Consider the following 25,396-nt stretch of genomic DNA (forward strand, 5'->3'; position numbering starts at 1 on the left):
GCTTCCCAGCCTCAGCAGGACCCAGTGTCATACCCCCAGGTACACAGCACTGGCCCCTCAGCTACACAGCCCCTTCCCTCAAGGCAAAGGGCAAAGACACACCTCCATGGATACTGCTTTGGAGGAACCAAAACTCCTCTCTTTGACTCTTTTTCTTTTTTACTATTCCCTCAGAACTGTGCCTGTGCTTTTATAATAGAGATTAATTACAGAAACATGACATTTTTGACAACAGAAGGTAACTGCTGTCTGGAAATAGCATGAATTGTTGAATACTTTCATGAGCGCACCATATGAAGAAGGACACTGCCAAATTAATGGCTAGAAACAAATAAATATAGATATTTTATTTAAGCAGTGTTGTATTTAATGTCACAAACTGACAGGAAATCTAACCACAAAATAAATAAGACATAGCAAGTGGATTAAGGACATATGTTTATGCATATAGCACACACAAGTAGGAATAACATGTATCTATGTACATTTGAATCTGGATGTACAGGTAAAGAGATTTTGTTTTTACTCTGGGATTCAGCTCAGAAATGCTCTTGATCAATTATTTAGAGTAAAATGGTCATAAGAATCATAGAATCATTAAGGTTGGAGAAGACCTCCAAGATCATCTGGTCCAACCACCCCCCAACCACCAATATCACCCACTGAACCATGTCCCTAAGTACCACATCCAACCTTTTCTTAAATGCCCCCAGGGACAGTAACCCCACCACCTCTTTGGGCAACCCATTCCACTGCAGCATACTTGGAGTCCAACCTCAAGTAAAGAGTGTTTATTTCATGACTTGAAATACTAGTAAGCAGAAATGCCTGGCCTGGACAAGGGCATCAGTGCCTTTCTCTTTAATGAATTGGACTGCCCTGCTCTTTATGCATGGCAGTACAGCCAGTTTGAGATACCCTCACATAAAATCATCCTGGCAGTTATGTGCCTCAGATAAAAGAGAGGCCAGCCTTCAACTTCCTAGTGGGGTTTGTGGCTGCATATCCCTTTTTAGTTCCCCAAAAGTTATGTTCTAATTAAAATGTCACCTTACAATAATTCTCTAATGCACTGGCTTCTGCCTTCATTAGCAGGTGAACCAAAGCTAGCAATGGAAAAACAGATTGCCTTGAATTTACAACGGTCTAATTCCACTGCTTTTAGCAATAATGGTAAATCACTCTTTGTTTACAATTGAAAGACCAGTGATTTTGAACAGAACAAAGAATGGGTGGAAAAATACAGTTTTAACTATTGGCACAGGTTGATATGGAGCCCAGAAGTGACAAGCTCTGGTAAAGTCCAGTGAACAATGCTTTCAAGTTGCTTTTTTTTTTAAGTTTAGTATCCCACCATTTACCTTCTATATTTTGATTTCATTTGTGGAGAATTCTCTGTCACAGGTACAGTATTTTTAAAGGAGAGTTGACACTTGCAGAGAGACTTTATTTCTGGAAGGTCACCACCTAAAATATTTTAGGATGTAATACTGAAGCGTGGATGAAAGGAATACACTCTAACCAAGTAGCAGGGGCACCTACAAATTATTCGTGTTTCTCTGGCTTAAGGATCATCCAAAACCTACAGAGACTTGTAACTTTGGCTTGTGCTACCTCTTCAGGTGCCCTTCAGAGCACGACTGCATCAGGACTCCTGGCATCAACAAGAATTAATCTGTATTGGAAAGATCCTCTGGGAAATATTACTCTGGTTGTTTCTCCGGTTACACAGAGTGGATTAGTGTTATTATACTGGAATAAGCCCAAATTTCTTTAATTCTTTAATGGAAATATATGAGGAAACAGAAACAAAATAGTAGAACAGAAAGAGAGAGAAGAAATCATGATGAAGTCGGTAGTACCAAAAAGGTACCAGATCTTATTCCCAGAGAAACATTTTACAGAGATTCTTTGTAGGAGACAGTAATTCACATTTTTTTGTATAGTGCTCTTCATGCTTTTTAATCCTGCTTCAAATGCACAGATAGAAAAAGGCAATGAATAGGAATGTAGCACAGAGCCACTTACTGTTTCAGTATAGTGTGGGAAAAGGTCTCACCTTAGTAGGCATTGGAAAGGAATTATCAGGTGTTGGAGACGATAGTGAGTCCAAATTTATAACACTGAGCAGCTACATCATATATGGAAAAAATAAGAATCTGAGAAAAGATTTAGAAGATTTGTCTAAAGGCTTTTTATACCTGTCAAAATATACTGTAGTTCTGCAGAAAGATAAGTATGAAAATTTGTGTTAAAATGAGCAGAGTGTAAAGTAACTGAGTTTCATTTCTTCTGCAAATTAGTTTCTATAGGTCCACATATCCAATTATATATCTACACCTTCTCTTTTTATTTTCCAACAACAGTGATTTATCTGTTCTGTTTCAGCCAATTCATAAAAGTCTGGAATACCAAGTGGAAAAAAAAAAAAAAAGGGGGGGGGATATTGTTGGTACAGGGGTTCTCTAAGGGATGAAATGAAATCTTTTAGTTCATCAGGCAAATACCATGTCAGCCTCAGCCTCTAATAAAGGACAGTATTTTCATTTTACTTGTTCGAAGAAAACAAACCTCATAACTTGCGTGTGTCCCTCTTGTTTTCCAGTGAAGGAAGGTTGTAGTTAGCACGTTTAACTGCTGAGGTGGGACAAGTTCTATTTATTTTATCTGTTTCAAAAAAAAATGTAACTAATGTTTTCATCTTCCCCTCCACCCATCTCTTTATCTCTCTCTTTGGCTTATAAAATTGACTTGTGTATTCTTACAGAGGTTTTTGCCTGGTCTCAGACATCAGAAGAGTAAATGAATACACTGATAAAAGAGGTGTCTAATGTAAGCTGCAATCTTATCTAGACCATCCACAGATGTAGGTTGATTTAACAAAAATCTTGCAACCACCTTCCCTTCAACTTCAATAGCATAACAATCACGTTCTTACTCTGCAGTGGATGGCCAATATATTCCTACTTACTGCATTCAGAAAGGGACTCAATTTTGCCCAGAGAGCAGTGTTTATCAGAGCGAAAGATATTTGCTAAACTGAAATCTGCTGCAAACTCGCTTCCACCAAACTGCAAAGCAACTGATTTCTGTGTTTTATTTTATAAGCCTCCGCGGATGAGCGTGTCAGGAATATAGAGCCTAGATACTGAGAATGTTCTCCTTTCTTCAACCATTTGGTTGTTTCACTTATTTAAACCAGGACACCTTCAGGACATTTTGCTCTTCAAATGTGCAATGAGATCTTTCATTGTACATAGTTTAAGGACCTATCAGTGTTGTCAGCTGCACCACTTTTATTTTTCTCATTGGTGTTCTTCCTAAAGTTCCTAAACTCTTTGGCTGAGGCAATTAAGAGTTGGAGGGAGACAAGATTTAAGCACTTGGGATTAGAAAAATAAATCTTTAAAACTCATACATTAAAGTAAATATAGAGAACCCAATGTTTTTGAAATAGTGAGATTTAAAATCCTTTCATGACTTCTTAGTACTCAGCGTTAAGAAAAATGCTGCAGTAGTGCATATAATATGTAATATGTTTGCTAAAAATGATCCTTCATTAGCAAGCAATAGGGCTTCTGATTCAACACTGAAATTTAATCAAAAACTCTTGTGCCCTTGTGAGTACATCTTATTTCCATGGCTGGCATTTTCCTCACAGTATTATGATGGAGAAAAAAAAAAAAAAAAAAAAAAAAAAAAACTGCTGCCTTTTACCTTCCTTGTCTTTATGCTGACAATTGTGAAGCTCTATCTTTATAAATGATTACAACAGCCCATTTCAATCAGTATTTTAAGGTGACAATGCTGATTTAACCTACGTACTAAATGTATGCTGAAGGTGTTTTCCCAGTCCCTCCCTCAATAAATTTGGAAAAAAAGTTTTTTCTGACTCAAAGGACTAAATCGACATCTGCCTTTATGTTTGTTTCTCTCAGTGTGTTTCCACCCCTTCAAACTTTTGCATAGATCATACGTTAGAAAAATCATTTTCATAAAGCCATTCTGAAGAGAGTAGGTGTCTATCCTGCCAAGCGTAACACCTGATCGCAATGGCTGGTTGGACTCTCTGAGTGTTGTGTACTATCCAAGAGGAACACAGAACTCCTTTCTTCAGGCTTCTCACAGAGGCTTTCCAAGTGGTTTTGAAGCTTTTACTTTTGCTAACATATAATAGCTCTAAAGGGGTATTTAGGCCACCTACAAAGTGTGGGGCAGGAAAGGGTACACAGCTGATTTCTGATAGCTTATTTTCACTGGCATATCCTCTCCTTTCTCCTTTCTGGGGAAGCTTCAGCTGCTTGATTAGGACAACTTTAATCCGGGCTTGTGCTTGCCAAGCAGTGAGAATACACATCTGTCATTTGTCAGGCTCTAGCCCTGTAGCACAAGCACCTTTTCCAGTGATAACAAAAAGATTTTTATGAAGAATTCAGCTTATGCTGCCTGAGTGTGTTGCAAATCTATATGTCAAACCTAGTTCTTAACTAAAGCTTCCACTATAGGACACTGCATGAATTCCTAGAGTTTTTTTTTTTGTTTTTTTTTTTAAAAAAAGGCAAATAATTTTAAATATCCCCAAAACAGTGAGTGATAAAACATACTTAATAGAAGCAGTCAAAAGTAGGGACAGGAGTATTCATTAAGATCATAACAATGGGAAAAATTAGAATGAAGACTTAGAAAATGTTAGCCAACATTTAAAAATACATAAATTTTGCAAAATAATTACGGTTTTTGAATTTGGTATTTAATGAAAGTATTACTGACACCTCTCCTGGGTTCATTTGTTACAACATCCTCACCCTGGCACAAGGGACTCTGCAAACAGGATGCAAAAATTTTGGAAGTATAAATCAGTTATTTAATGGTTAACACTGAGAAGCAGATAGGTAGTGTTTAACCAGCTTCAAGGCTAAGCATAAGTGTGCTCAACACCCTTGATGAGGCACCCCAAGAGCTTTTGTTGGCTATGTAAGCATGGGTGAGGGAGGGAGGGCTGTCCTCTGCACTAACTTGGAGCAGGTCCTCATTATCACTGAGTTATCATCATCCTCTCTTCTCTCTGACCCAATGGTTCACAACTAGCCTGACCAACCTCCCTGATATTTTTCCTGTAACGCTTTAAACCTTTTCACATTGGTATTTTCCTTCTTGAATCCAGCTATTTCTGTTCTTGGCTGAACAACTCTAATTCTGCCTGTAATTTCACCTTTTTTATTTCTATACAGACTTTCTCACAGCTTTTTCTGAGCAGTCTGGGCTGAGATTATGCAGCTGTAGTACATCAGAGCTGAGTCTTGGATCCAGGTCCGTGGTCAGAAACCCTGGATGGCAGGGGATATCTTGCAGCCAGGGCCACGGAGACTGGCAGTTACAAACAAAGGTAACGAATTCCTAAGTGCCGAAGTATAAATCTACTGTTTCTATCAGTGTAATGTATCCATAAAAAATATATAATAATATTAAAAAAAAAAAAAAAGAGTTATAAATAGCTTACTCTTGAAACCTAACTAGTTACAAAGGATTTTACATGGCAAGCAACCTATGCCTAGGACAAGCCCCCCTGTTTTTCATGCTAATGTAGTATATCAAATTTTAGACATCCCTAGGCACCCATAACTCCTAACCTACTGAGAGCTTTAGAGACACAACATCTGTAAGGCTGGACCCAAAGTGACAGAAAAGTATTGAAGGTCACGCAGAATAATTTACCTCAGCTTTGGGTATTTGATAGATGAGAAGGCTTTTACTTGTTGAAAATTTTAGGAAGCATTACAAGAACAAGTGAGAAACAGAAATTTATAGTTCTATAAATTTTAATGCCAGAAGAATCATCTAATCTGACCTGCATTGCATAGAGTATGAAATTCCACACAGTAACTTTTGTACGAAGTTCATTAATTTGGGCTAAAGTAGAGCTTACCTCCCCATAGTAACAATTGCCAGGGAGCATCAGGAAAAACTCTTTAAAAGCAAGGCAGAAAAAAAAAAAAAAAAAAAAAAAAAAAAAAAAAAAGTACTAGTGCAATTCTATCCACCCCTTTTTTCTATACATGTTTGGTGAAGTTTTTCTGAAAGCTGTACTGCAGTAAGATTAGAGAGAATAAATGAGAAGTACCTATGCAGTTTGCCCATGACATTGCACTTCTTGAGTATCTTGCAGCCACAGAGAAGAGGACAATAAATTATCTTTATGCAGCAAGAAAGAAATGGGGAGTTAAAATAAACACAGAGAAAACTAAAGGTGACATAAAGCATTTACACACAAGAAAAAATATTCTTGGTAAATGGGAAGTCATAAAAAAGCTGAGGCATACATTTACCTTAGATAGCTTTTCACTTTAGAAAATGATGATCGTGAGAAAGAAATTATAAAAATAATCTAGGATAGACAGAGAACATTTGAAAGGATGAACTCAGTTCTTGAAAACAACAAAAGAATGTCCTTACAGAGAAGATTACTAACTGGGTGTGTAATTACCTCTCTGTGACCTATGCTAGAGCAGCAAGAGTTGAGGATAAGAAGGAAACAAGTTAATAAATGAACAGTAGAGCTAACAAAACCTTCATATGGATTTGTCATATATGTCCCACACTAAAGTACCCCCATCGGTCCACGTATCTCTCTACTGTCTCTCTTGGGGATCTGGCTGAGCAAGAGACAGCACATGCAAGAAGAACAGAATTACAGATACACTGATTGTCCAGGTGGCTGCAGTTAACCACAATTAAGATCAAATCCTCTGTTCCTTTCATACAGAAGGAGCACCAATAGAGTCAGTCTCCTCGAGTTGGTCCCTGATTATCACAAAATTTTATAAGACTTAGTAACCTTTGAGGCCTCTGTTTAAATTGGTTAAAACCAGACAAGTAGGGAGAAGAGGGAGCCAAGGGCAGTGAGATAACACAATCTCATTAGCCATATGTCTCATGAAATCAGAGAATAGAAAAGAAGGAAAAAAAAAAAAAAAAAAAAAAGTCTAATTTATTCAATAGGGGGAAAGAAAGAGGAAAAAAAATAAAAAAACATATCATCTTCACAGAACTAAATCCTGACGTGCAGGCTTAATATTTTTGCAAACAAAAGCCACTTTCACTTTTAACTGAGTCATCAGGATGTTAACTGCCTAATCAGAATAATTAGGGGATTTCAATATTATTCATTACTTTTTTTAAATTGTGTGTGGGAGGTGGAAAATTGAGTCTAAACATTTTGGTCAGAAACAAGGCCTTTGTGGCTGTCTTGTGAAGGAGGAACACGTTTCTAGATGTTTCATGAGGAGAGTGATGTACAATTAACAGCATAAAAGATGACACAAAATGTATGCAACTGTCCAGTGAAAGAATATCCAAGGCAAGGCTTGAAATTAATAAATGAATAAATAGATTAATTAAATAGATGTAATGGCAAAAGCAAATTCTATTAGAACTAAGTAATTATGAGACAAATATGCATGGCATTTTTATTTAAAGTTCCTTATTTCGTTCAACTATAAATACTACAGAATCTCTTAGAATATAAAGTTACATGAATAACTCTTAAAGTAGATAACACTTCTATAAATATAACAAATGTTTCTATAAATGCAACTGCATCCTGATGAAGAATAATTATTTTTCTATTTTCTCGAGTCTCTCAGCAATAGACACTTGAATAAATGTGAGACAGCATCATTCTAATAAATGACTGTAGGAGAGACTGGGGAGATGGAAAGGAGATGGATCATGAATTATTTATCATTGTTACTGATACAGCTTTTTGCACAAAAACTAATGCCTGAGTGCCACCTGGAACATGGGACTGAGCTGTCCCCTGAACTTTGTGGAGTTTCATTCTACAACTAGGTGGGTCAGAACCTATTTCAATGATGGTGATAAAACATTGATGAGCTTCTCAGTGAACTCACATCATTTGGGTGCAAAAGGAGATCCAACCTGCCTGTGGTGCTGTTTTCAGGGCAGCATTTTGCACCTCAAGATTTTCTTCTAGAATGAGTTGTTGGGCAGCTGCTGTTTGTTTTTTTTGTTTGTTTGTTTGTTTCTTCAAAAGAACGATCAATGGGAAACTTCTCCCTTGTCCTTTTCTCTTGGTTCTTCAGTACCCTGCCAGGAATGAAAACTCCCACCCAGCTGCCTAATGTTTCATTTTTTCTCTCCTATCTTGCACTGGAATTGGTCACAGCTTCCACCACAGTCAATGGAGTACTTCTAGTAGTTGATCAGCCTATTAGGCATCAACTTTAAGTTTAAAACAATGTTTGAAATACAGCATGCCTTTCACAGTTTGTTTTTGGTTTTGTTCATTATTTGCACAGGTAGGGGATGTACTTTGTTGGGCATTCGATTCCTCTAGCTTGTTTTAGGCATGAACTTTATGGTTAAAATCAGTCTTGCTTGGATAGTACCAACATGCTCTGAACTTAGGTACATAAACTTCTGATTATGCTCAGAGATGTCTGGAACAAAAGACACATTTGCTTTGTATAGGTATATTTACTGCAGTTAGCTCCATGTGAAAGCCGTCCAGGTTCAGCCAGGAGGAAGAGGCGCTCCAAGGACACCCGGCACACCGATGGCTGGAGGTGTGGTGTGCGTGATTCCAATTACACATGACACAAAAGTTGATGCCTTGATGAAATAATTACTGAACCTCACAGGAAGCTGCAAACATTCATACATATGTATCAGGAGCCCTATTGAAATATGGGAGAGCAGCAACTGACTTCAAATCAGTATTTTGTTATGAGGGGGGTGCTCCTTGTGTCCCTAAGGGACAGTGGGGTCCATCTCCACTAGAGCAGATGACATATATTATCGTAGAAAACACAAACAGTGTAGGTTATTCATTAGCAGGAAAATATTAACAACATATTTATTTAGTTTTATGTTGGAGAACAAAAAGAAAATACTGTTTTGTAAAGACCCTTGCAACTTTTTCCTACTTGCCTCTTCTTGCACTCAACTCAAAATGCTGCATTTCTGAGGCAAGTTGTCAGAACATGTAACAAGTTACAGCACATAACAAATTTGATATACATATATATATATGTGGAGCATATATGTATAATTTTTATGAATATTTAAATGCGTTAAAGAGTTCTCCTGAGGTGATGCACCTGCACAGCAGCTCTCAGTGGAGCTACCCCTGAGCTCATACAGAGCTTGTCGCAACTCAGTCAGTGCGTGAAAAATGGTGTATAGGAGAAAATTACAATATCCTTCACAAATTTAATGAGATTTTCCTCTGTCTTCCAATGTATAACAACTATTTTTTCTTGACCTGTTAGTATCATCTAAATAATGAATAATATATATTCTTCTTTCATATGCTACCCTCCTAAAGCCCTGCCCTTTGCATTATACAGGTAGAGGTGCACACACAAGTTTACCATTCAATTTTCTATCAAGATTGCCACAAGCTAAAAAGCATTAGAGTTATTACTGGTAGAGGGAAGGCAGGCTCTGATGGGGACAGAGGCAGACTGGAAGAGTTGGACAGCATGTCTGAAAGTGATGTGAATCACCTTGAGAAGCAGCTCATCTGTGAGCTGAAGGGAACACAGCTGGAAGCCAAAACAGTGTGCAAGATAGCTGTAAAGTCCATTATTATTTCCCATCCCTGTACTTGTCCTAAATATAGTATCTGATTTCTTAGCTTTGCATTTCATTCAGATTTAACTCATTTTCCTAGGAGGTGGAAGTTTGCCTGGTAGACCAGCAATAGTCCTGGCAGGGTGCAGGTGCTGCTTTCCCTGGGACTGGAGTCCCAGTGCTCTCCCACAAGGGATCCCTCAGCCACTCTCTAGGAGTCCAAGCAAGGCAACCAGGCTCTTCTCCCTCTGGCAAGAAAGCCGGGTTATTTGGTAAGGATGGGCAGTCATCCCATGGGCAGGGTGGCAGGACTTCCCTCAGTCTTCTGGGACAGGACAGCCAGGGACAAACTAGGGGCTGAACCCATCACACTGAATTCCCTATCTCCGAGTGCAAGTCCCATGAAAGGAATAATATTCAGTTACGTAAATGACCTAGAATTTTATTGTTCTTAACAGAGAAAGACCAAAAGAGGTAATGGAGTCTCCCATGTTGGGGATCTCCAAAAGCCACCTGGACGTGGTCCTGGGCAGCCTGCTCTGGGTGTCCCTGCTTGGCAGGGCTGGCACCAGGGGCCTCCTGGGGGGCCTGCCAGCCTCAGCCATCCTGTGATCCTGTGAGTCCTGTTTTGTAAGCTGTTATGTATTTATGAATGAAAAGATGGCCACGACTGGAAGGTCTTAAATCATATTCTTATGTCAAGCAAAGATGGAAATTCTAAGGTCAGCAGGAATATGTTCAGGAATACGTTTCCCTGACTGAGCATTTCTGGTTTGAGGCTTAGTGTCGGGAGCAGGGTGTGAGTTACAGAGGGAAGGATAATGTGGGTTTGAAGGATAATGTGGGGAGGGCAAGCTCCTACCTGATTGTAGTCCTCCAATTCCTTAGCTCTATTCACCAGTCTCGTCCCTCCCACCGAACTGTTTCTCTGTGTCCTTTATTTCTTTGTTTTACCACTAGATGGTAGTAGCAGGTAAAGACTTGCTTTTTTTTTTTTTTTTTTTCTTTTTTTTTCTTTTTTCCTCCTTTTCCCCCTTTTTGCCTTTCTCTCACTCCCTTTTCTTTGTTTACTGTCTCTGAATAGTTTTAGGATACTGCTTCCAGTAAAAGGTTGATTGTTTTCTCTGAATGATTAAATGATTATGCAGGTAGTATATATTTAAAATTCCTTGTTTGCACAATAACTGTTTCCTTCCTTTTATAATACACACAGCACCTCTCTCCCCACTCCTCTGGATCTAATGGAGAAGCAGATCACATGCAAGCCTCGACCAGCAGCAACCATTACAGGCAGAAACAAATCTTACTTGACCAAGAAATCTCACAGATTTTCTCATGCACTGCAAATCAGACTCAGCATTTTCAGCAATTGCTTCTTTATAGGGATTAAGGGTCTGGGGCAGCTGTTCTTAGGCCTCCAAGGAATCCCCTCACTCTCCTTTATTTGTTGTGCCTTTCTTCAACCACTTGCTGGGTTTTGGGGCAGAGGGATGCCCACTGCTGGCCAGGGTGTGAGGGCAGCCAAATCTCCTGACATTGTTGGCCAAAGAAAATTGCTGTGGGAGGAGGAAAAGGGGAAAAGGCATTGTACATTCCCCATGATTATTCTCTTTGGATACTTCTCTTTGGAGAAAGGCAGACTCATCTGATTTTTAAACGGGACACACTTTTGATCTGTAGAAGCAGCCAGCAATTAATAAAACATTGCTTTAAATTAGTGAATGCTATCCCAAACCCTCACTAACAGTTCATCAATATACACTATATAAAAGCTATTTAGCACAACGGTCATGCTTTAGAAAGGAGGGAAAATGCAGTCAAGAGCAGCTGTCTTTTAATAATATCAAATATTATTCTTTGCTACAGATTAAGTATCACAAAAATATAATTTACCATGTGCTTGATGACAAAAATATGGATATTAAGATGGCATTTTTTCCATAGATATTTACTATAAATGGACCAGAACAAATGAAATACTATACGGTAACAAGCACTATACACACTCTCCTAGTCCCTTGGGTACATGCTTGTATTCATTTTAGTTCATTTACATGACTCCAAGGAGGAAGCATATGTTAAAGTGCAGGTCAATTTACTTAGAGCCTTATTTACATTTTACATGGATGGTATCAACCTACAGTAATGATAACTGAAGGAAAAGTCATCCTTTCATTTAGTGGCAAATAAGCTTTCCATAATTTTTTCAATTGGTCTATCTCACAGTCGTGTATTTCTACACAGATAAAAGTGCCTCTTTAACAAATGATTCACAACTAAATTATGTTGGTATTTTCATCCTTTTTACATTATTACAAGTATGAACCAAAATAACACCCAAGGAAAATGGAAAGATATATTCCTACAGCTATTGGTGGTAGTCTGCTTTAAAGCTTCTGTTTTGCCTAACGTTTGCTTAAGGCATTGAAGACATACTTTTTTCTTCTTTCATACTGACTTATTTCTGCCATAGGAGAGAAACACTCCTAAAAAAAGGCTAAAACTGAGGGGCAGATCCTATTGACAATCAATATTGCTCTAATGAACTCAATTTATGCAAATTTTTATTAGCTGTAAAAGAAGGCTTGCTGGATTTTAATTGCACTTCAACATCTGATGTACCTTTTGATAACAAAAGCAGAAGGCAGGCGGTTCTAAACAACCCCTTAATTTTCACTAAAGGAAGAAGGCTTAGAGAAACATTTTTCAGCTAGAATTTCTCCTTTCAATTCATAAGTACATACACTCTCAGTTCTGTAACTTGTGTATTTCATATTCATTTCCAGGTACCTGGTTCAATTATAAAATGTTCAGAGAAACGACTGCATTAATAAGTCAAACCTCTATCAAAGGAGAAATATGTTCTTATGGTTAAATCATTTGTGCTAGTATCCAGGCATTTTGAACTGCCTTGCTGCTCTTCCCAAGGCTTTCTGTGTGCTCTTACACAGACTACATACAAAATGGTTTCTCCATCTTGTCCCTGGGCACTGAGTGAAAGCCCCAGTTGACAATTTGGTAGCCCTGAACTTCACTCTGCTCTGTGCTCACGTGAGATGCCCACTCATCATCATGGAAAGCAGAGCTGGGCTCCAGCAACTACAGTTCAAATAGACTCCTTCGGGTAAGTACCTAAAATCAGGTATGGCTACTGTGCATATGAATTTCACAAATATTTTAAGCCAATGAAAACAGCAGTCTTACTCTTTCTCTGCCCTATGGCAATCCTTAGTTCCCACTCCTTCCCTTCTCATGCCCCAGTGAGCAGTGATGCAATTGCATGTTGAACGGGACTGGCAGACAAATTTGGACAAAAAACAATGCAGAAAAAAAAAAAAAAAAAAAAAAAAGATTTGTCTTAGCCTAGATATGCAGGCTGTTGTGGCCACCACATGGCCACACACATTTGTGTCACCATCTGGCTATGTCTATACAAGCAAATAAAATGGGTCATGGACTGGACCCTGAAGGCAGAAGGTGAGCAAGGTCTCCATGTATGTGGACACCATAGGTAGATTTTCTCCCCCAGAACAGGGTAAACTCATCCATACTGTTTACTGGGACCAGTGCTGCCTCCCTAACTGTGCCCAGACATGGTGTTACACGGTGCAGGCCAAAACCATGCTGGGGGTGTCTATCTTCAGCCTGTTCAGTTTATTTGTGTAGGCAGACCATCGTGAGAGGGAACAAAATACCTGCTAATGCTTCATCAAGGGTGTATCTATGACAGGGAGGCAGTAACCCCTAATTTCTCCACTGCCTTGTCTAATTAGGGTTATACAGCCTGTAATGCCATCAAGGCACTACTGGAGAAAGTCAAACTGCCATCTGGCTCTTTTGAGTAGGAATTACTTTCTCAAGAGGAAAAAATCACAGTTTCTATGGGAAAAAAAAAAAAAAAAAAAAAAAAAAAAGTTCTATGCCTTTTCTTTCAGCCAAGACATTTTGTTTTAACTCAGTTCCTCCGTTCAACAGCAACTGTATTGCATAATTGGGCTTGTCATTTTAGCCTCCTCTGTCTCCTGTGGTGAAGTCCCTGATTAGACTCTATCTGCACAGCCATAATGCCCTCAACCCCCTAGCAGCCATCCCTACGGCTGTGATGTGGTGCTGGAGATGCAGCCTGGGCCTGAGGCCTTGCCCACCGATGGCACGAGGATACAATAGGCGATTCAAACACCAAATCCCACCAGGCACTGCAACACTGTGGAAATATGCAGCTTTTGTGCTCAGCTGGGAAAAGAAGAAATGTTCAATTGTTTCTGAACCCGTGTTTTTCAGAACATTCTGTTCCATGGTGCATGTTGATATTTTGACTTCTTGTCCCAAAGTGGATGGAAATTCCAACTTTTGTTCAGCTTCACCCTCTAGCTACTGCTGTAATAAAAGTAAACCAATTACAATAAATGAGAAACAGCATTTAACAAATACTTGTATAGTTTCAACGATGCCTTGTACAGCAGTCACAATATTTTAAAATTAAGCTTTATTCTTCACAGAACACAAAAGATTACAAGTTATTCATAGTAGAAAACGGCTAGTTCCTGTTAGTTGTGTTACATTTTGTGTGTGCTGTATATTTCTTCTTGTCCTGACTCATGACAGGACTTTCAATCTGAGAGATATAGTACATTCTGCTCTCGGTTACTCTGGTGCAACTGCATTGATTTCAGGGTCTATGCTGAGCTTGAATTCCATTCCCACAACTGCATGTTCATACACTCTGTAGTCAGGCAGGCTCTCTGTTGCAGTCCTTTGGGACACAATTTCAAGAATGAGTCAAGATGCCTAAAAACTTTAGTTGTAATTGTTGTTCAATACAGTTTGTTCCTGACAATATTTATAATTAATCAGGGCTTTTCACCACTCTCACTGATACTGTGGTTACTTCTCAGTTTTCTTTTTTCTTTTTTTTTTTTCCCAAGGAATAAAACTGGGGAAAGAAAAGATCATTTTTAAAAATAAATTCCAGTAAAGGTCATTATACCGTGTTGTGTTATTGCTGGGAGTGCTTTAAAATTGGCAGCTAACTTATGTTTTGGAATCAGATTGCAGTGCTCTTTGTTTGCAGAAAGGTAATCTTTTGCAAAGTAGAAAGCATTGCCTATGGGATAACGAAGACCATGAATGAACAGTCTTAAGAGCAAAACTCTTTTCTACACATTGCATATGAGAAGGTGCTCCTCCTAGGATGTTAAGCTGGCTTTAGCTTTTTAATTCATAGAATTGATCCAGATAAAAAATATCTGTCTGTATGAATGGTATCACACTGTTATATTTTAAAAATCCAACCTTGATTTTTTGTTGCTGTTTTTGACATATAATTTAGTTAGCATACCATCATACCAGACCTCTAAAATCAGTTTGTCAGAAGCCATATTTTTTTTTATGCCTAGATCTTTAAGAATCCCATCCTCTGAAGCACAGAGAAGGCACACAAAAAGCAGGAGAAATATTAAGATAGCACTGGAGCACCTCGTGGTGTCTGAGGACTCCATCCTATCATCAACAACAATGACAAGGAGAGAGGAATCTCTGCTAAGGAAAAGTCTTTCACGATTAAATATTTTCCCTATAATTTTAGCAATGCATAAGGAACTTTAAAGATCAGATCTGCTTTGCACATGCAATGACTTTGCTTTTTGATTTCACAGTTGCAAGCCATCATATTGAAGGTAAATTTCTGATAAACAGATCAAGCTTCTAGCAGCTTGGTTTCTTAGGCATTCAGCTTTCTGTCAGCATTGCAAGCATCCTTTGCTCATTTAACCGAGTAGTGGAAAAACAGCAATATGCTAAAAACAACCATTGGTATCAACTTGGAATTTGTTTAGATATATCAGAGAGATCAAGGTGTTAAGACATTTCTGAGAATTTTTCCAACCATTTCTACAGGCTTAAGGCAGGGGCAGATTTAGGGAACATATCAAAGGCTCCATCTGCAGTGTGAGCACTCACATCCTGTTCAGAAGAGCTCAGGCTCTGTCCTCAGTTGTGTACAAAGCCTTGCTGCAGATTCTCTGCATCTCGAAAACCTATTTCTGCACTGATTCTCTGGTATGTTTGCTCGGTACTGACTTGTGGATGCATGCTATACATTTCCCACAGACAGAAAGATCCTTAAGAACCAACTTGTGGTTTTTGTGGGGCACCTTCCCTTTTCTTCACAGCTCTAGTGCAAAGGTGATTAGAGTTCATTTCCCGTAAGAAGTGGAAATTCACATCTTAGATGGAATGTCCTGTTTTCAAGATAAAAAGGGGAACAGATCCTCTGAAATACACCTCATGGGTTTGCTAAGCTGGAAGATCCACCATATGGCACACTCACAGACTGGACATATTTCAAGAATAATGCAATAGCCATGCAATTCCACTGCATCCAGTAGTATATATCTGACATGAGAGCAAAGCTGGAGAAGGGGATCATGTTATTTTAACTATCAGCAGTGCAAGTAGAGGCCCCTAGAAGAAGGAAAGTGCCAGAGGAACCTTGTCCTTGTTCCAAATGAAGGTGGTTAAGGCATTGCACAAGAAGATGGATGTGTACCTCTGGAAGTGGATAAACCAGGCTAGCCCAGGTCAGTATATAACCAGTTTGATACTGTCCAGTCAACAGCTGGAAGTCTGCAGTGGGATCTTATCATGGTTTACAGGATGTGGATGGCTGGATGGGATAAGGAATATACCTTAAACTTTTTGTTGTTTTGGGTATGGCCAGAGTTTGCCCTGAAGAAAGAGGTGCCAAAAGTGTCAGATGTAAAAGATACACCTTCTTGGATCTGCAAGGCTTGTAGTCTTAATGGCAAGTTTATTGTCACGTGTGGGAAACAGAGGCAAGAGGTGTAATAGCAGGGTACTGAGGAAGTCTGGCATTTACAGGCTGGGACAAATAAGAATTCATTTTCCTCTCTTAACGGTATTGTTATCAATGAGGTGTTAGTGCCAACAATTATTCTGAAGGACTGACTGTGGCTTTATGGAAAAAGAAGTTCAGGTTAAATACAAAGCAGTTTCAGCAATACAGCAGAGAACATGTTTAGTGGGTTAAATGGAGTACGCATTTACATAGCAGACTAACTAAAAGACTATTTTGATACCACTATGACATATAATCAGATTGTATCACTCCATACAACATCTGCAAGGGTAAATTGAAGCATTTTTATACAGAAAGAATGCAAGGGACTCATGGATTTGGGTCTGGCTCATCCACACACCCGGAGAACTATAGCCCTCAATACTGAAACAGGTTCAGAACTAGCAGACGGAGATCACATCTTCCTCTAATACATTGAAAATGTGATAATGGGTAGAACTGATCAGAGAGCACATGATACGCCCTTGATTAAATGGAATGGGAGTCCTAATATAATCATTTAAAAACAAGCAAAAGTTGTTCTCTATATCCTGTTATATAACATCATGTTGGGGGGTTATGCTGTAAACACTTCATAAAGGTGCCTGTACTGCATGAATGACAAGAATCCACAAGAGAAGAGCTGTTATTATCTCAGGATGGGTAGGGAGGGCTGCTGATAGAATTTGAGGATTAAAACATGTTTTCTGAATTTCAAGTCTGTTGCCTTTTATCTTGGTTTTTAGACAGAGGAGACTGTCATAATCAATTTTATTTAACATCTGTCTTAGTGTGAGGCATTCCATGTGCAGTCTAGGTGATCTGTATGTTTTGCAATTAGTAAAAATATTCTTATACTTTTCATCATGTGTATTTTTTTTGATGGTATCTCCAAAACCATGATGTAGAGAAACATACCCAATACAGAATGGAAGAGCTCTATAGGTGAGGAAATATGTGGACCTGTCTTATCTTGACATGCCACTAATGGCTGCTGTACTCTATCCTATTTTTTACTGTTTATGAAAAATTATAGTGAAGAAAGACAAGAACTTTTTGCTTTAAAATATCCAGGTCAATCTGTGAAGTTTGCACTGAGCATAGTTGCATGACTAGAGTTGTTGAAAAGGCAATATCTCAAGCTTTGCTTCCTGTAATTAGGAAGAGAGAGAGAGAGAGAGACTAATCCTAAAGTAATAACGGGGTGATTGATAGTTGCAGAACGTCCCTTCCATATTCTTCCCTTCTCCAGTTTCTCTTGTTTTTCTGCTAGCATGAAGCTGAAAGCTCATTTCCTCTCAGTTCTTCACTGTTTAAATCAGAGAATTTTAAGCTACTAAGGCGTAATACTAGCTGAGCAAGAAATACCAGTCCTCTGGACCCTCTCCCATGGATCAGCCAAAATGAGGAGGATAGGCTACAGCTACTGCCTGAATACTTTGGCGTGCATCACCTTTGCACATTTTACTGGCCAATATGCTCTCAAAACCTTGTCAGTGTTCTTACAGCAAAGACATAAAACCCAGCAATGACTAATGCAACCACTCATTCAAATCAATTATATAGAAACCTAATTCGGGCTATGATAGTAACTCTATAATCATGGTAAAAAATTGCAAAGGCCTGTAAATGGAACAGAGAGAGTTGTGTGTTTATTTTTTCCCTTGTTTGCCCACCATTTTGAGCATATGAGATCAGAGGGGATGCAGCTGGAAGGAGGAGACACAAAAATGAATTATGAAAAGTCACTTTAATGACTTTTAGTCACTCTGCACTTAAATGAAACTGATCATACTCCAGAAGTAAGCTGTTTCCCTGTAGTTATTGTATAAGTAAATCTATTGGCCAAAACCCAGGAAATTCCTCCCAAATATATCTGTATTTATGCTAGATGTACTTACAGGTTATAATAAATAGGACAGAGGGACTTAGTGGATAGTGATGTGACAAAGTCCATGCATTCCCCTGCCTGGGTCCTAGCATCATTCCTAGCTCTGTCCCTAGCCAAGTCTTTAATTTTTTCGAAGTCATCTACAATGTCAGCACTCCTGGTAAGTCATTGGAGTCTCATTTGTTTCCAGTTGATCTATATTAGCTCTAGTCTGAACCAGGGATTCCTCCCTGAGATCATTTCCTTGTTTGTATTAAACTACTCATTTAAAAAGTGGAGCCTGGGGAGAAAAAGGTTGTGTGCTCTGGGTGCTGAGTAGAGCTTTACTTGTACTCCCAGGTGCAAAAACACAAACTGAGAATCTTTGTGAGATTACACTATGGTATTTATAGTCAATTTGCTTGATCTATGATGTTGAAATCTAACTCCTGTGTGCTTTTCCAGGTGAATTATTTGCATGCTGGTAGGTTATCTTTAACCTGCTGTAGCAGGGATTGGCTGTATCTTATTTGTAGTTCAGATGGTGAATAAAGTTTTCTCAGAGACAGAAACCTTTCTGAAATATGAATTCAGAAATAATAGTGGTGAACTGTTTGTACTCAAGTTCAGGAATATTCTAAAGCCACACAAAAAAAAAAAAAAAAAAAAAAAAAAAAGGGGCCTATCATCCTTAGTAATAACACCTTAACACCTGACTACGTTAGCTGATTGTGGATACATCTAGTTGCAATTATGTCTAGAAATAGGAAGGGTGGAAGTCTCTATAAACCTGAACATAGAGACAGCCCATTTTGCTATCACCTGGAAACACTCATCCAGAAACAATGTTCAACGTTTATAAAGCACTGCTAATGAAGGGGCCCAATCTTGCTTGCAAAAGTATCATTGTTAGCTCCAATTATGATTAAATATGACCTACTGAATTATCAGTGAACCTTCATATTTCTTTCATTAAGTGAGTCAAAGAAAGTTTGATGGCCATCAAGATTATTTTCAATGCAAGAAAGATACAAATATTATCAGGTAAAAAGATTAAAATTGAAATTATCAACCAGAGGAATAAAACAGCAACTGTTGTGGTTAAGCTATTGAAAGTTTCCACCTTTTTTAACTATCCCATTCTTGGGAAAGGAAGGGGTAAAGAACAAGTATGCACAACCTGAAACATAAGAAGCTGAAAAATAAGACAAGAGTATTTCCAATTTAAGATGGCCAGGGCAACGAAGAAATATATGAAGATAAAATGTTGTGATGTAGGAAGTGTCTGCAGCACATGATCACAGAAGACTGTGTGAGATCAATATCAGTGGAGGGAAGAGAGGTGACAGTGGAAGGAATTCAGGCCCTTACATGGGAAAGGCAATAATAGATGGTAATTCAATATAATGGCTCTACACATTTGATAAACTGAGAAATGAAGGGAAGCACAGTGAAAGCTGTAAGGTCACAAATGGTTTCCAAAATGCATGAGATCTTGGGGAATATCTGAAACCATTTGTCATTTTTTTGTTGTTGTTGTTGTTTTTTGTTTGGTTTTTGTTTTTTGTTTTTTTTTTGACATGGTAGGACCATGGATTATGATAGCTTTTAGGCAGGTGGGAGGTTGAGAACTGAGAATAGAAAGTCTTCATGAATTAAGTGTACCATCAAGGAAGCAGAGAGAATAGACTTAGGAATACAGGCAAGGTTTTAACTTCTCCACTAGCACCTCCAGACAGTGGTAGGTCTATGACACAAAAAGAGTTTTAAGCTGATAATATTACACTGGAAATCTGTAGGCCTAAAACCGAGATCTGTTAATGCTAAGAGAAAATCTTAACCACAAAACCATTCATCTTCTGCTATGTTCCACAGTTTCATCACCACAAACTACCATGAATAATTCAGGAAGCACTTTGACACTGGTCTCACTAATAAGACATATAATCAAGGAGATGTTTAAATAATGATGTAGAAAAGGCAGAAGAACTCAATAAATATCTAATTTCGTAAGAAAGCAAAGAACTGCTTCCCAGTCCATCCCTGGTACAGAAAAATGATGTTAAACTGTCTGCCTCTGAGGTGTGGACATTAGAGAACAAATGGCTTAGCTTAATTTTTTATAAATCTGAGATTACTAAGGAAATTCAAGGAGACAAAAACAGTGCTAATGTTATATCAATGTTCACAAAAGGTTAGTGGAATGGCTGATAGGTCTTTTAAGCATGGAGTCAGCCTGGGCTCTATACAAAAAATAATAATAGTAATAATAATAATAATAATAATAACTGTGGTAAAAGGTGGGAATAGAATTTCAAGATGTTAAATCAGTCTGGTCAAACCAATCTCATTTTTTTACACTACAAATTTGTTTGATAAAGGATGTGTGGTGGAGGTTTGTAAGGTATTTGCCTTAGTATCACATGACAAACTGATTAAACAAGAAGCTCTGAGAGCTAACTTTCTAGGGAATTGTCTCTCTCTTGGTTAATTGACTGTTCAACAGTATTACACTTAGATTTTCTGTTTACTCTGCATATATCAACACAAGGCTATTATTTCATGCTGCAGGGTATTTCAAAATGACAAACATGCTGCCATTTTTAAATATAGAAAGTACCCAGTGGAATCAGAAATTATTGAGGCTGATATTTGAACTGTAGTAATGTTTTCCTACAAGTATTATGAAATATAGTCATTTTTAAGATATTTATGTCTCCACAAATGTGCTTGAAAATAAAAAACAGGCTAAAAAATTATTGGGGTAGGGAGGGCAAAAACAGACACCTTGCTTCCACAGGAATGAGAGCTCCATGAGTACTGTAATATCCCAGGAAAGAACAGTTCTTACATGGATTTGAAACTCTCTCTGACATTTCAGAAAGCAGTAATCAGTAAAAAAAAAAAAAAAAAATCATAATCATATTACAGTGTTTATAAATTAACCTCTCAGATAGTATTAGAAAATATTAGCAGATTATTCTGCATGGTGAAAAAAATAATAGCAAGCATAGGGAAGCCGTGAAAGTCATTTATAAGGAGGGCCCTTTAAAACTGCTTTTTTAAGAAAAGCATATTCAAGGTCCAACAGCTTGGAACAAGGGAAGCAAGGTCTACAACAAAACTGAGGTGGGTAACCTAGAAAGGATGAATTGCAGGGAGGGTTGAGAGACCACAGTGAAGAACTGACTCAGCATAGAATTATTATGTGAAGGTGTGGGTAAGGGAACTTATTTTACCAAGGATGTAATACAAGGCGTAAAGTATTTTACATCTACACAAATCAGGAAGGACTAGCATGATCCTAAACCAGACATAGCTAATGGGCTACGCGGCATGGCTATGAGTAAGTGTGTTTATACTGGGCTATCTAACTGCCTGTCTTTAGAAGGAGGAAACTTCAGAAGATCTCTGAAATTCAAAATGTTAACAATTCACTGGTTTTGTGATGCCAGGGACTGTTCTCTGACTGGGAGGCAAACTGGCATACATTAGTCATGGCCATACTACTAGGCTGCCTGCCTCTGAGGCCGGATAGCCATATACAACCTGCCTCTTGGGAAAGGTCTTTGACCTGGGAGTTAGCTAACTTCTGAGTGCCATAAACAGCATCAGGAATTGTTCCAGCAGTTTAATCATGGTGTTGATTTGAGGCCATGTCTCCATGTTGTGTAATTTGCAAATGTCAACACAGTGACTCAGAAGCCATCACAGTGCTGTACAGATTGCTCTGGGTATTAATTTGCCCCTGGAAATGTTGCACCCCCACTGCAACTGTATGTCACAGGGTTTCTCCTGCACAAGTAACGATTTGATAATGCATTTTGCAGTGTGCACTGCACAGCACTTGAGTGACTGTACCAAATGAAGCATTGCAGCATCTGCATCGTCCCTACCACTCCCATCTTTGTCCATGCCCATGCAGGTGTCTTTCTACAGTGAAAGCCAGACTGGGGTGAGCCTTTTCGTCTCAAAAACTTGCAGAAGGACAGAGAAGGTGGAAGATTTAGCTCAGAGAAGCAACATTTATCTCAAAGAATTCTAATTTCTGAGTGTTTTATTGTGAATTGAGGGATTTTTTTTGCTATTTTGGCTACCTATTAAGTCTAAAGATAAAAATCATCATGTGTTACTATTTCATAGTCACAGAACACTCAGTGCAGCACACTACATGCAACATATTCATCACCTCAGCAGGAACTTTTGTAGATATTTCTATATCATACAAGAAGGAGAAGTATTTTCTGGGGCACAGACTTCTTTCATACACACCCTTTCACAGATCTTATTTGCAATTCTTAAATAGGTATTAAATTCCATCCACCTCTTTGTGCTTGCATGTTCAGAACTAATGGGATCCTGAGACATCATCTAATCAATACTCACTTATTTAATATATTCACAGAAGTAGAGTGCCATAAAAAAATGGAAGACTTTTTGCTTTTATCCATTTAATATAATTTACTATCTGTGTATAAAGTATGCTATTAAAGCACTATAATCTTAAATCTGATTTTTCAGCAGATCAGTGAAAGGAATAGACATATTCTACGACTATGTCTCTGACAAATTTTCAATTTTTCAGCAGTTTTCATTGCAATGTGGGATCTGTTCTGATGAACACTGAATAAAAGGGCTTTTTCATTTATCACACAGTTATTTCAATCTAGAAAATAATTCAACATGTTTTTCCTTAAAAATACTTAATCTGATCTGAGAATATCAGATTTCAACTGAAAAAGTAAAACTGAAAAAAAATGCTTATAAACAACAAAACATCATCCTTTACAAGGCTAAATAAATTATTTTAGTAATTATTTTAGTAATGCAATGACAGTATAAGTTATCAGGCACCTGATAATATGAATTGATTTATGGGAATAACTGGCCAAATATAATGTTTGAATCAACAGTAACAGGTAAAATCTGCCTTTAAGAAGTGGCACAGCTTCTCTGAAATCAAAGAAATACAATTTTTTTACCCCATTTTCTTATATACCATTTACCCCAGATCTGCTACTATTATGCATAGTACTATCATTGTGACTTTACAAAACACTGGCAAATGCCAAAATCGCTAGTACTCTATATCACTGGAGTTTATTGAGAACAAAATATCATTAAGTTACAAACATCAGATTTCCTCTTGTGATTGAAAATATGACATAAGAACCTTGTACTATCTTATTAATTGATAGACAAGGTTTCTTAGTTTTCTGCCAGCCACTTCCTTCACTAACAGCATAATCACCTCTTGAATTAACAGAGTTTGGAAAATGCATGAGTAACTCTGATTTCTTTGCTCATTACAAAGGCTTTTTGGTAAAACTTAACATAAATACATTAACTGGAATACAGCGCCATATCAGTTATTAGAGGTTAAAAAAAAAAAAAAAAAAAAAAAAAAAACTGTCATTATTGTGTTATCATTGCATGAACCATTAGATTCCGTAGCTTAGCCTTTCCAGTTAGTTTATTTGATTCCTTTTAGCTTCTAGCATCATTGTTGGCAAGAAGTAGGCTCCGTTGTACTATTGCTCATGCTTTGTACCGGAGTTGCCTACAGCAGAACCCATACATGCTAAATTCCTCTCCAGATAAGGAATAGAAAATATCTCCACATTTGTAATAACATTTTATATATCATTCTAAGCAGAAAATCAGAAGTTAATGGGAGCTCCCTGACAGGCTGAAATGGACTTTAAGTTTTGTTGTTAACCAATAAAATGCACTTGAAACCACCCTTCCCAAATTCCAGATATCTTTCCATTCTTTCTCTAGTTAAAATAAATAAGCAGACTAGTATAAAATCTCAGGAACATATATTCTACACCTTTAAATTTTTTCAGTCATTGCTTCAAGATATAAATACGCCATTTAAAAAGGTTTTTCTAACCAACCAAGTTATAAGCTTAATCTTCTTTTTAATTGTGTTCCAAATTTATTAATAATTTATTCTCTTAATATCCAATTTATGGTAAATTGGATGCCCTGTAGAAGAAGGGCAGAAGTGCACAGCCAGAGGAAGTAAAGGATCAGCATAATCACTGGCTAGACAGTGTTTATAATGAAAGATGAAAGACTGTGTGTCAGTGGAGAAATGACAGGTCCCTTTGCTTAATTTTATATTCTAATGCTGTAATACTTTCCCCTCCCCTTGCAATACCTTTAAAGTCAAATAATGTACATATAGGAAATGTAAAGTATTTGCAAGATATGTGATAACACATCTATAAATATTATTTTTACCCAATTATGTTTTAGCAAATTGTTTTTATTGGTGAATTCCTGGGTTGGACAGCTGTGTAGAGCAGACTTCTGGTGACTTGGAGCCGTGGTTCCACTGAATTTAATGAGCTCTGCTCATGTACCCAAAGGATTTGCCCTCATGCTTTAAGTGGAGTTGGCATATAAATGAGCAGCCACTTCTTAAAGACCTTTGGAGACTCACCAAAACATAAATCCCATTTTTGCAAATCTGTAAGCAAGCTGCAGTACCAATAAAGTTCATTCACTGGCGGGGAGTTGCAAAAAGAGCACAGCGGAAGGCAGCAGTGTAAGAATAAAAATCTTGTCAGCCTTTAAGACACAGATTTAAGACTTAAAAGGACCAGGACAGATCCAGAAGGAGCTAACTCATGCTCTTACCTAACTTAGTTGGACCAGGCCACCTTTGGAGACTTTCAGAGGTGTGATTCACTAGAAAAAGACATTGGATGCTTGAAAGGACTAGACTGCTGCTCTGTGTTTATGTTAGTCACAGTGGATTGGTGATGACAAACACTGGCTGCCACTGACCTCTGCCAGGATGAAGAACAGCATCATTTTTTTATTTCTTACAAACATCAGCAAACTGGGAACAAACATCCAGTTCCACCGAAATGAGGCTTGTAAGCCTCTTCCTTTAATGCCTTCTCTTTTTGTGTAAACAAAACTGCTGCCAAAAGTAAACACCAATGACTCTTCAAAGAACAGAAATCAAATAAAAAAGTTTAGGCTGAAACAAACAGAATGAGTGAAAAGAAGGAAAGGGAAGAAAAGAAAGAAGGAAGGGAAGGGAAGGGAAGGGAAGGGAA

Source organism: Oxyura jamaicensis, chromosome 1 (genome assembly GCF_011077185.1).
Source record: "Oxyura jamaicensis isolate SHBP4307 breed ruddy duck chromosome 1, BPBGC_Ojam_1.0, whole genome shotgun sequence".
Classification (NCBI taxonomy): domain Eukaryota; kingdom Metazoa; phylum Chordata; class Aves; order Anseriformes; family Anatidae; genus Oxyura; species Oxyura jamaicensis.